Here is a 10866-nt window from a genome sequence, read left to right as displayed (position 1 = left end):
CTAAGCCCTATCTATTTTTGTACAGCATGACAGAAGCTGAACAGTATGAGAAATTAACAGGGTTAGGCAATGGAGGATTAAGGGTGCATGGAGAGTATTGAGTGGGGGCATTGGTTGAGGGAGGAGACAGAGGTGGGAGGGGATTAAGATTTTTCAGCTGCAATCCGAACCAAATCTCTGCCGAAACAAGAGTTACGACCTCAAACCATAAACTGGATTGTATCAGTGAATGTAGTTTCTCACCCTTAACTATTAGGTGTCAGAAATGTCAAGTCCTTTTCTGAAAGACGTGATCAATTTCCATACGGTGATTTTCTTTATTTAAGATAAAGCTCCATTAGGTAGATTTCTCGCAATTCAGAAACTCTTCTTTTCGACTGGAGCATTGCACTTGTCATTAGGGTTGCCAACCCTCCAGGATTGCCCTGGAGTCTCCAGGAATTAAAGATTAATCTCCAGGACACTGACTGCGGCCACAGACGCTGGGAGAAAAACCACAAAGGCTTTAAAGAAACATTGCATTTTCTTTCTCTGAGATTTTCAGCTTATTAGTTTATCAAAGTATTGGAGGCAGGAGAAAAGCTAGTGTTTGGGTTGGGTGGTTGGAGGCAGGAGGTGGCCTAATGAATTCTCCAGGAAGATGTCCAACCAAAGTTGGGAACCCTACCTCTCATCCCACTGTTTAAAAAAAGGTGAGAGAAGGAACACAGAGAACCTTAGACCCGTTAACCTCATTTCTGTTGTTGGAAAATTATTAAATTCTATAAATGAGAGCAGTGTAGCTGAACACTTGGGACTGAATTCAATGGCCCACAGGCCAGTGTAATTGAAGGCGGACGGGTCATGCACAGTAAAGTGAGTGGCCATCTGCCACATTCCTGTCCATCCCTGACCTGTCCCCCATATTATGGTCAGTGGATAAGGTGTCAGGCAGACCAGCTCACCCCTATTAGACATATTGGGGCCAATTAATGGCCATTTAATGGCCTCATTCCTGTTCCACTGCAATTCTTTGGTCTGCAGAGTATGGCTGAATCAAGGCAGGCAGCCTGGCAGCTTGGGCTGCAGTCAGGCACTAAAGGGGGTGCACTTCCTTTGGATGGTCCCATGTGCCCATTGGGGGCACTCTCCCCTCAATTCCTCTGTCCCCACCCCGGCCTCTCTAACCTGACCCCGGCACCCCCAGCCTCGCTGGGGTCTCCCAGCCATGAACACCCAAACTCCCTGGACTTACCTGAAGTCTGGAAGGCATTTTCACTCCTTAATGGGGAAATGGTTGTAGTCCCAGCAGTGGCCCTTGTCCACTGGCACAGCTGAGACTACAGAACTGCCAGCCAACTAGATTGTCCAGCAGCTCTCTGGAGTGGGTTTTCCTGTCACAGAGGGGCAGGAGTCCTATTCTGTACAAATTAGGGACCTCCCACCCCACCTCAGCATATTTTTTTTAAGGGGAGATGGTGGCGTAGTGGTAATATCACTGGGCTAGTAATTGAGAGGCCCAGGCTAATACTCTGGGGACATGAGTTCAAATCCCACCATGGCAGCTGGTGGAATTTAAATTAAATCTACAATTATAAAGCTGGTCTCAGTAATGGTGACCATGAAACTATCATTGATTGTCATAAAACCCATCTGGTTCACTAATGCCTACATGTGACTCCAGACCCACAGCAATGCGGTTGATGCTTAACTGCCCCTCTGAAATAGCCTAGCAAGCCACTCTGTTCAAGAGCAATTAGGGATGGGAAATAATTGCCGGTTTTGCCAAATATCAAAAAATTATTGCTGTGGGAGAGCTGGATTTCACATCAGTAAAGTGCACTCCAACCTTTAGGTTGTGGGAGGGGAGCAAGGGGTGGGAGTGGGTGGTACGGATAATCCGTCCCCCGCATAAAATCCACCCCTTGGAAAATTTTCAACTGATCAGAGACAGCCAACAAGAATGTTTATAGGAAAGGTCATGTCTGGCCAATCTGACTGAACTTTTTGAAGATGTGGCTGAAGCCATGGACCAGGAATGTCCAAGGGTGGTATATATTGGGTTTCCAGAAGGCAATTGGCACATTTCCTCATAAGGGACTGCTAGCTGTTGAAACTCATGTTAAAGCTCATGGATTCGAGGGCAAATTATTGACTTGTTCAGCAAATTGGTTGAGCTTCAGGTAACATAGTGTAGGGATAAGGGCAGGCCATGGCAGGAAGTGACTCATTTGTTCATGAGATGTGGGCATCACTGACTAGGCCAGCATTTATTGCCTATCCCTAGTTGCCCTTGTTCAGAGGGCATTTAAGAGTCAACTGCATTGCTGTGGGTCTGGAGTCACATGTAGGCCAGGCTAGGTAAGGGTGGCAGATTTCCTTCCTTTTTATTAGTGAACCAGATGGGTTTTTATGACAAAAACAAAAATACCTGGAAAGACTCAGCAGGTCTGACAGCATCTGCGGAGAGGGATACTTCTAGGCTTCCACCTATCACTGGCCCCCTGTCTCACCCACCCCCCTCTACCAGCTTATATTTCATCTCATTTCTATATGTCTTAGTTCTGATGAAGGGTCATACGGACTCGAAACATCTGCAGTATTTTGCTTTTATCCTGGGTTTTTATGACAATGCTTTTGTGGTCATCATTTGACTTTTAATTCCAGATTTTTATTGAATTTAAGTTTGGATTTGAACCCAGGTCCCCAGCACATTACCCTGGGGACACTGGATTACCAGTCCAGTGACAATACCACTATATCACCACCTCCCCTCTACTACTGCTGTCCAACAGAGATATGTGTTGGGGACTAAATTATTCATTGTACTTATTGATGGGTTTACCCATCAACCCTGTGCTCTCTGGCCTACATTGGCTCCCGGTTAAGTTATGCCTCCAATTTAAAAATTCTCATTTGGGTTTTCAAACCTCTGTATGGCCATGCCAGTCCCTATCTCTGCAATCTCCAACCCCACAAACCTCTGGGATAACTGTGCTCCTCTAATTCTAGCCTTTGAGTATTTCCAATTTTAATCACTTCACCAATGGCAGTCCTGTCTTCAGTTGCCTGGACCCTAGCTCTGAAATTCCACCACCCCCCAAACCACAGTACCTCTATATCTCCCATTCCTCCTATAAAACCCTCCTCAAAACCTACCTCATTAACTAAGAATTTGGTCAACTACCTGAATATCTCCTTCTGTGACTTGGTGTCAAACATTACTTTATAATGTTCCTTGGCATGTTATACTACAGTAAAAGTGCTATACAAATACAAGTCGTTGTTGTTGCAGGGGAGCGATGTAGGTTGTTTAGCTCCTCGAGCATGTTTCACCATTCAGTGAGAGCTTGGTTGGTCTGTGACTTAACTCCATATACCCACGTCTGTCCTTAATACCTTTGGCTAACAAAAGCTGAGCTCAGTTTTTAAATTAACAATTGATCTAGCATCAATCTCTGTTTGTGAAAGATAGCTGTAAATCTCGATGATTCTTTGTTCAAAGAAGTGTTTCCTAGTTACACTCCAAAAAAGTCTAATTTTTGGGTTATGCCTCCTGGTTCTAAACTCCACAACCGGTGGAGGTGGTTTCTCCCAATCTACCCCATGTTTCATAGAATTTCTTAAGAGTGTAATGGAGTCATCACAGAACAGAAGGAGGCTATTCAGCCCATCAAACTGATGCCAGCTCTCTGTAGAGCAATCCAGTCAGTCACCATTTCCCCATTCTATCGCCATAGCCCTGCAAGTCTTCAATCGATTTCCTTACAAAATTATTGATTATCTCTGCTTCCACCACCATCGGAGACAGCGAGTTCCAGATAGTTGCCACTCATTGTGTAAAAAAGTTCTTCCTCACATCACTCCCTGCATCTCTTGCCCCGAACCTTAAATCTGTAACCCCAGTCCTGGTACCATCAGCTAATGGGAACAGCTTTTCTTTGTCTATCTTATCAAAATCTGTCATAATCTTGCTCAACCCTATCAAATCTCCCCTCAATTTTCTTTGCTCCAAGGAGAACAACCCCAGCTTCTCCAATCTAACCTTGTAGCTAAAATCCCCCATCCCTGAAACCATTCTGGCAAATCTCCTGCCCACCCTCTCAAGGACCCTCACACCCTTCCTAAAGTGTGGTGACCAGAACTGGACATAATACTCTAGTTGTTGTCAAGCCAAAGTTTTTGAAAGATTCAACATAACTTCACTGTTTTTGAATTCAATGCCTCTCTCTATGATGCCCAAGATCACAAATGCTTTGCTAATTTCTCTCTCAATGTGTCCTACCATTTTCAAAGATCTATGCACATGAACCTCCAGGCCCCTCTGTCGCTGCACACTATTTAGAATGGTGTCATTAAGTCTATATTGCCTCTCCCTATTCCTTCGGCCAAAATGCATCTCTGCATTAAATTCTATCTGCCGCTCGTCTGCCCATTCCTGTTGTTGTCGATTGGTATCATCCTCACTGATGGTCACGCCTCTGAATACAGAAATATGAGCACAACTCATTGTTTTCAGTCTTTAAAGCATTTTTTTAAGTAAAGCTAACACTGACCCTCCTATTTCTTAAGCCTCAATTTTGTTAACCATATTTTTTTCTTTTATTCTTTCATGGGATGTGGGCATTGCTGGCAAGGCCAGCATTTGTTGCCCCTCCCTAATTGCCCTTGAACTGAGTGGTTTGCTAGGCTATTTCAGAGGACAATTAAGAATCAACCATATTGCTGTGGATTCCACCAGTATGAACCTATAGCCCGAGAGCATTAGCCTAGATCTCTGGGTTGCTAGCCCAGTGACTTTACTGCTACACCACTGTCTCCCCCAAAATACATAGACTTAATGACACCATCCAACGGTTACGGGGAGAAGGCGGGAGAATGGGTTTGAGAAACTAATCAGCCATGACTGAATGGCAGAGCAGACTCGATGGGCCGAATGGCCTAATTTCTGCTCCTATGTCTTATGGTCTACAATGTGGCACTTTGTCAAAGGCTTTCTTAAAATCTAATAACATCCACTGCTTTCCCTTCATCAACCTTCTCTGTTAATTCATCAACATTTCAATTAGTTTAGTCAAGAACAATCTGCCTTTTTGGTGCTGGCTCAGCTTAATTAATTCAATCTCCTCCAAATTATTTTTCTCTTGTTGGACATTGCCTGGCACTAATGTGCACAAAAGTTACTTGCCTTTTACCATCTCTGAATCTTGTCCATGTCTTGGATTTGGACTGCTTCAGTATTTGAGGATCTGACCATATGGTGGAAGGAAGGTCCTTGATGAAGCAGCTGAAGATGTTTGGGCCTAGAACTACCCTGAGGAACTCCTGCAGCGGTGTACCGGGATTGAAACAATGTGGAAAATTGACCAAGAGTGTCCTATCCACAGGTTGGTTGCCTCCAACAACCACAACCATCTTCCTTTCTGCTAGGTATGACTCCAGCCACTGGATAGCTTTCCCCCTTATCCCCATTGACTACAGTTCTTCTTGGATCCATGATGCCACACACGGTCGAATACTGCCTTGATAAAAAGAAGAGTCATACTGGACTCAGAAAGTTAACTCTGTTTCTCTCTCCACAGATGATGCTGGACCTGCTGAGCATTTCCAGCACTTTCTATTTTTATAATTGATATATATATAAATGATACCTCACTCACCTCTTGTATTCAGATCTTTTGTCCATGTTTGGACCAAGGATGAGATTTGGAGCTGAGTGGCCCTAGGGAAATCCCAACTAAGTATCAGTGAGCAGGTTATTTCTGTGTAAGTGCTATTTGATGGCACTGTCGAAGACACCTTCTCCCACTTTGTTGGTGATTGGGAGTAGACTGATGGGGCAGTAATTGGCCGGGTTGGATTTGTCCTGCTTTTTGTGGACAGATCGTAGCTGGACAATTTTCCACATAGCCGGGTAGATGCCAGTGTTGTAGCTGTACTGGAACAGCTTGGCTAGGGGCGCGGCAAGTTCTGGAACACAAGTCTTCAGTGTAATTGCTGGAATATTGTCAGGGCCCATAGCCTTTGCAGTGTCCAGTGCCTTCGGCTGTTTTTTGATATCACATAGAGTGAATCGAATTGATTGAAGACTCGTATCTGTGATTCTGGGGACCTCCAGAGAAGGCCAAGATGGATCATCCACTTGGCACTTCTGACTGGAGATGATTGCAAATGTTTCAGACTTGTCTTTTGCACTGATGTGATGGGCTCCCCCAATCACTGAGAATGGAGTTATTTGTACAGCCTCCTCCTCCTCCAGTTAGTTGTTTATTGTCCACCATAATTCACGACTAGATGGGACAGGACTGCAAAGTTTAGATCTGATCAAATATTGGATTATTGGATCACTTAGCCCTGTCACATGCTGCTTCCACTGTTTAACATGCTTAATGACCAGTATGGTCATTACAACGTTGGCTTCTCCCAATTTTACTTATGCCTGGTGCTGCTCCTGGCATGCCCTCCTCATTGAACCAAGCTTGATTCCCCAGCTTGATGGTGATGGGATATGGTCAGCCATGTGTAAATGTTTGAACACAGGGCCTCATGGGTGCACAGTTTTGAGATGCTAGATCTGGTCTGAATCCATCCCCTTTAGCACGGTGGTAGTGCCACACAACACGATGGAGGGTATCCCTCAATGTGAAGGTGGGACTTCAGCTCCACATGGACTGTGCTGTGGTCACCCCTACCAATTTTTCATGGACAGTGTTATGACCACAGCTGATGTTAATTGCTGCTCTCAGAGGGAAACTTGGATTATGAGCCACACCCTAGTTTTTTGCATTATGAAAATGAGAAGTTTACATCCTGATCTCAGAAGCAAGAATTCCAGTAACACTTCTGGGATTTTAAAAATTAAAGGTAAAAATTTTACTAACAAGAATAAAAGAAAACTTGAGCATATAAGATTACAGTTGCACAGTTAAAATTGTCTTACAATGCATTTCCCCCAGAAGGCCTGTGGTCAGACCCACAAGTAAGCATCTTCTAAGCAACACTCCCTTATAGATGTTTAACTATAAAAATCCAGTAATATTACCCAAGGCAAACTGCTGTAGCTTTAATGAAGATGTGCCACATGACCCCTTAACTCTCTTCTACTCTGCTGTGGAAATCCAGGACTATTGTTGCTTGTTTTCTGGCTTGACTGAATGGCTGATTCAAAAATACCTCTTCTCCCAGCCCAGAGCTACCAGCCCCAGCAGCTAACAGCTACATCTCAAAGCCCAAGCAGCTCAAACAGCTACTCCAAAATACCTTTTCCCCCTTTCATCTCATGTTCCACACCTTTTTGAAACTCAAATCCTTCCAAATATAAAATCTTTCATTATTCTATTTTGTCTTTGCTTTTGGGCCAATGAAATATAATATCCCCTCTTCTGTTTACCTATGGAATCCTGCAAGATGAAAATATATTTCTTGATACCTCTGATTCCCTTTTGATGTTCAACCAAACTCTTAATTTATCTAAAAATGCAAATGTTCGATCTAACCTATTCACTTGTACCTCAAACCTAATGCCTCAATCCTTTTCATGTTTTAAACCTCCCAGACAACCTGTCTCTAGTAATCTTTGCCCAGCTTTGTTTAATCATTTACATAATTACAGACACACAGCCATCTTTACAGAATAACACAATATTCCCCAAAAATATTTTTTAAAATCAATTTCTCACAACAGATGCATCTGCGACAGATAAATTGGTGAGGTCAAGTAGGATTTTCCCTCATGCTGGCTCTCTCACCACCTGCCACTGACCCAGTCTAACAGCTATGTCCTTTAGGACTGGCCAGCTCGGGCTGTAGTGGTGCTACTGAGCCACTCTTGGTATTGAACATTGAAGTACCTCAGCCAGGGTGCAATCTGTGCCCTTGCCACCCTTAATGCTTCTTCCAAGTAGTGTTCAACATAGAGGAGCACTGATTCATCAGCTAGTGGGGGCGGGGGTGGGGTGGGGGCGGGGGATGTGTGTGTGCGGAGTGAGGGGTAGTGGGCGGAGTGAGCAGCGGTGTCGGTATGTGGTAACCAGCAGGAGGTTCCCTTGCCCATATTTGACCTGATGCCATGAGACTTCATGGGGTCTGGAGTCGATGTTGAGGACTCCCAGGGCAACTCCCTCCCGACTGTATACCACTGTGCCGCCATCTCTGCTGGGCCTGTCCTGCTGGTGAGACAGGACATACCCAGGGATGGTGATAGTAGCATCTGGGACCATTATCTGTAAGATATGATTCCGTGAATATGACTATGTCAGGCTGTTGTTTGACTAGTCTGTGGGACAGCTCTCCCAATGTTGACATAAGCCCCCAGGTGTCAGTAAGGGTGACTTTTCAGGGTTGACTAGCAAGGTTTACCTTGTTGTTTCCAAGGTCTAGGTTGATGCTGGGTGGACCAGCTGATTTTATTCTTATTTTACTTGTTACGGCTGAGTTATTTATTAGGTCATTATTTTATTCTTTCATGAGATGTGGGTATTGCTATCAAGGCTAGCATTTGTTGCCCAACCCTTAAATGCCCTTCAAGCTCTGCCAGTGAGATTGGCATAAATCCAATGCAGTCCCAAGACCGCTGCCAAGATCTCTGAATACAAACAAAAACCTTTCACAACAAATTCTCCGTGAGACGTGGAGAGAATTGCATACAGCTGAGCTGTTACCCCCAAACCTGAGAGCAGTTGGTCTCTCCTCGTCCTGTAGGCAGAGTTGAACAGGTAGAGTTCCATTAGAGTTCCACTGTGCAGGCAAGCCTTCCTCAGAGAGGCAACATGCTGTGAGAAACAATGGTGATGCTCTGCTTGAAAGAATAATTCACAAAAATGAACTGGAGCAAAATATTAGCCACCAAGCTTAATAATCAGCTAAAGGTCAGGATATAACAATACTTACTACATCCACAGATTGAATTACAACCCGTATGACGTGGAGAGGTGATTGAAGCAAACATTCTACCTTCTACTGAGTATTTTCATTTGTCTCATTTGGAGAAGAGTAAAAGACACAGGCCAGGATCTTCCAGGTCCCACCGAGAGTTAATGGGTTTTTGCCTGGCCAGCTGCAATCCCCACAGCAGGTCCTGGAAAATCCCGGCCACAATTATTACTCAGCTTCCCAGTGACAGGGCTATGGTTATTTGCCAACCCCTTTATTTCATCCTTCTGAGCTGATTTTTTTCCTTTACTCTTTTCATGGGATGTGGGCATCACTGGCAACGCCAGTATTTATTGCCCGTCCCTAATTGCCCTTGAACTCAGTGGCTTGCCACACCATTTCAGAGGACAATTTAGAGTCAACCACATTGCTGCGGGTCTGGAGTCACATGTAGGTCAGACCGGGTAAGGACGATAGATTTCCTTCCCTAAAGGGGCATTAGTGAACCAGATGGGTTTTTACAACAATCAATAACAGTTGCCATGGTGACCATTATAGAGACTAGCTTTCAATTCGAGATTTTATTCATTGAATTTAAATTCCTCCAGCTGCCGTAGTTGGATTTGAACCCATATCCCCCATGGCATTAGGCTGAGCTGCAGGATTGCCAGTCCCATGATATTGCCAGTCCCATGATATTGCCAGTCCCATGATATTGCCAGTCCCATGATATTGCCAGTCCCATGATATTGCCATTACACCACCATTGCCCCACAATGAAGGAGTGTGCCTCGTTTTTGGATAATGATAAGTAAACTCCAGACCTATGTCAAGAAAGTTCCGGTAAATAATTTTGTTGAAAAATGTTGATGAATGATATCCGTTTCTCTGGTGTGCAGTTAGGACTTGTGTAAATCTACAAAGGGCCAATTTTAACCTGCTTTGATGGTCGAGAATCTTAAGGGATCGGGTAAAACACTAGTTCTATACGCCATCCAATTTTACTTGCTATTGAAGTCAATTTCGGATAATATTAGGCAGGGTGTAAATCAGCACTCCGCAAAAATCTGTGGGATTCCCGCCTGGAGAACTGGAATAAAATTGCTCTGAAGAAGAGTTAGATGGACTCAAAATGTTAACTTCTCCACAGATGCTGCCAGACCTGCTGAGTTTCTCCAGCATTTTCTGTTTTATTTCCGATTTCCAGCATCTGCAGTATTTTGCTTTTATCTAGGTTGAAATTCCACCCATGACTCAATTGCTTGTGACTTTTCGTTGTTGCAAATTCTGGGTTATTGGTGATGTCTGTTGGAAAATTCAACACCAGCGATCTGCAGCAACTAACGGCTTCTGCTCTGATTTAATCTCGGTCAAGGACCCCGATTGTACCAAGTAACTGGTTCCCCTTTCAGGATGAGCTGCTCGGTTTCTGACAATCACACTCAGGTCATTTGGAGTGGGTGCAAATGGTCAACATCTCACACTGGATCGGCAAACAAGGAAGAAGCTTTTAAAATGCGTAGGGCCCTCACAGTGGTGATGTTATTCAACATGTGACCCGACATAGTGAACCAACATTGGCTGGAGTCACACCCCATAATCGCAGTACACGAATCAGAGGACTGGACTTCGCACTTTTCGGTGGGGTGAGGGAGGTGGAACAGAAAGTGAGGGGTCCACTCGTTCCCGCCCCCGCTATCTCAGCTCGGCGGGTTAAGCAGCAGATAGCCAATTAGCGGCCACCCAGTGGGAAGGTGGCCAATGAGCCGGGTGGATGTTGTGGGGGAGAGGGGGGTCCTCGTACCCAGTTGGACTTCTAAGCCGGGTTATCGGCTGGAGTTTTACGGCCCATCCCACCAGTGGGATTTTACGGTCCAGCCAAAGTCAATGGATTTTTGAACGGTTTGCCGCATGTTATGGCCCCGCCTCCCCCCCCCCCCCACCCCCCGCAACCTTAAATCACTCCCCCATCATGTGAAACAGGACGTCAGTCATGGTTACCAATATAAAGGCCCT

Source organism: Cetorhinus maximus, chromosome 21 (genome assembly GCF_964194155.1).
Source record: "Cetorhinus maximus chromosome 21, sCetMax3.hap1.1, whole genome shotgun sequence".
Classification (NCBI taxonomy): Eukaryota; Metazoa; Chordata; class Chondrichthyes; order Lamniformes; family Cetorhinidae; genus Cetorhinus; species Cetorhinus maximus.
Note: the sequence above shows the minus strand (reverse complement) of the source record.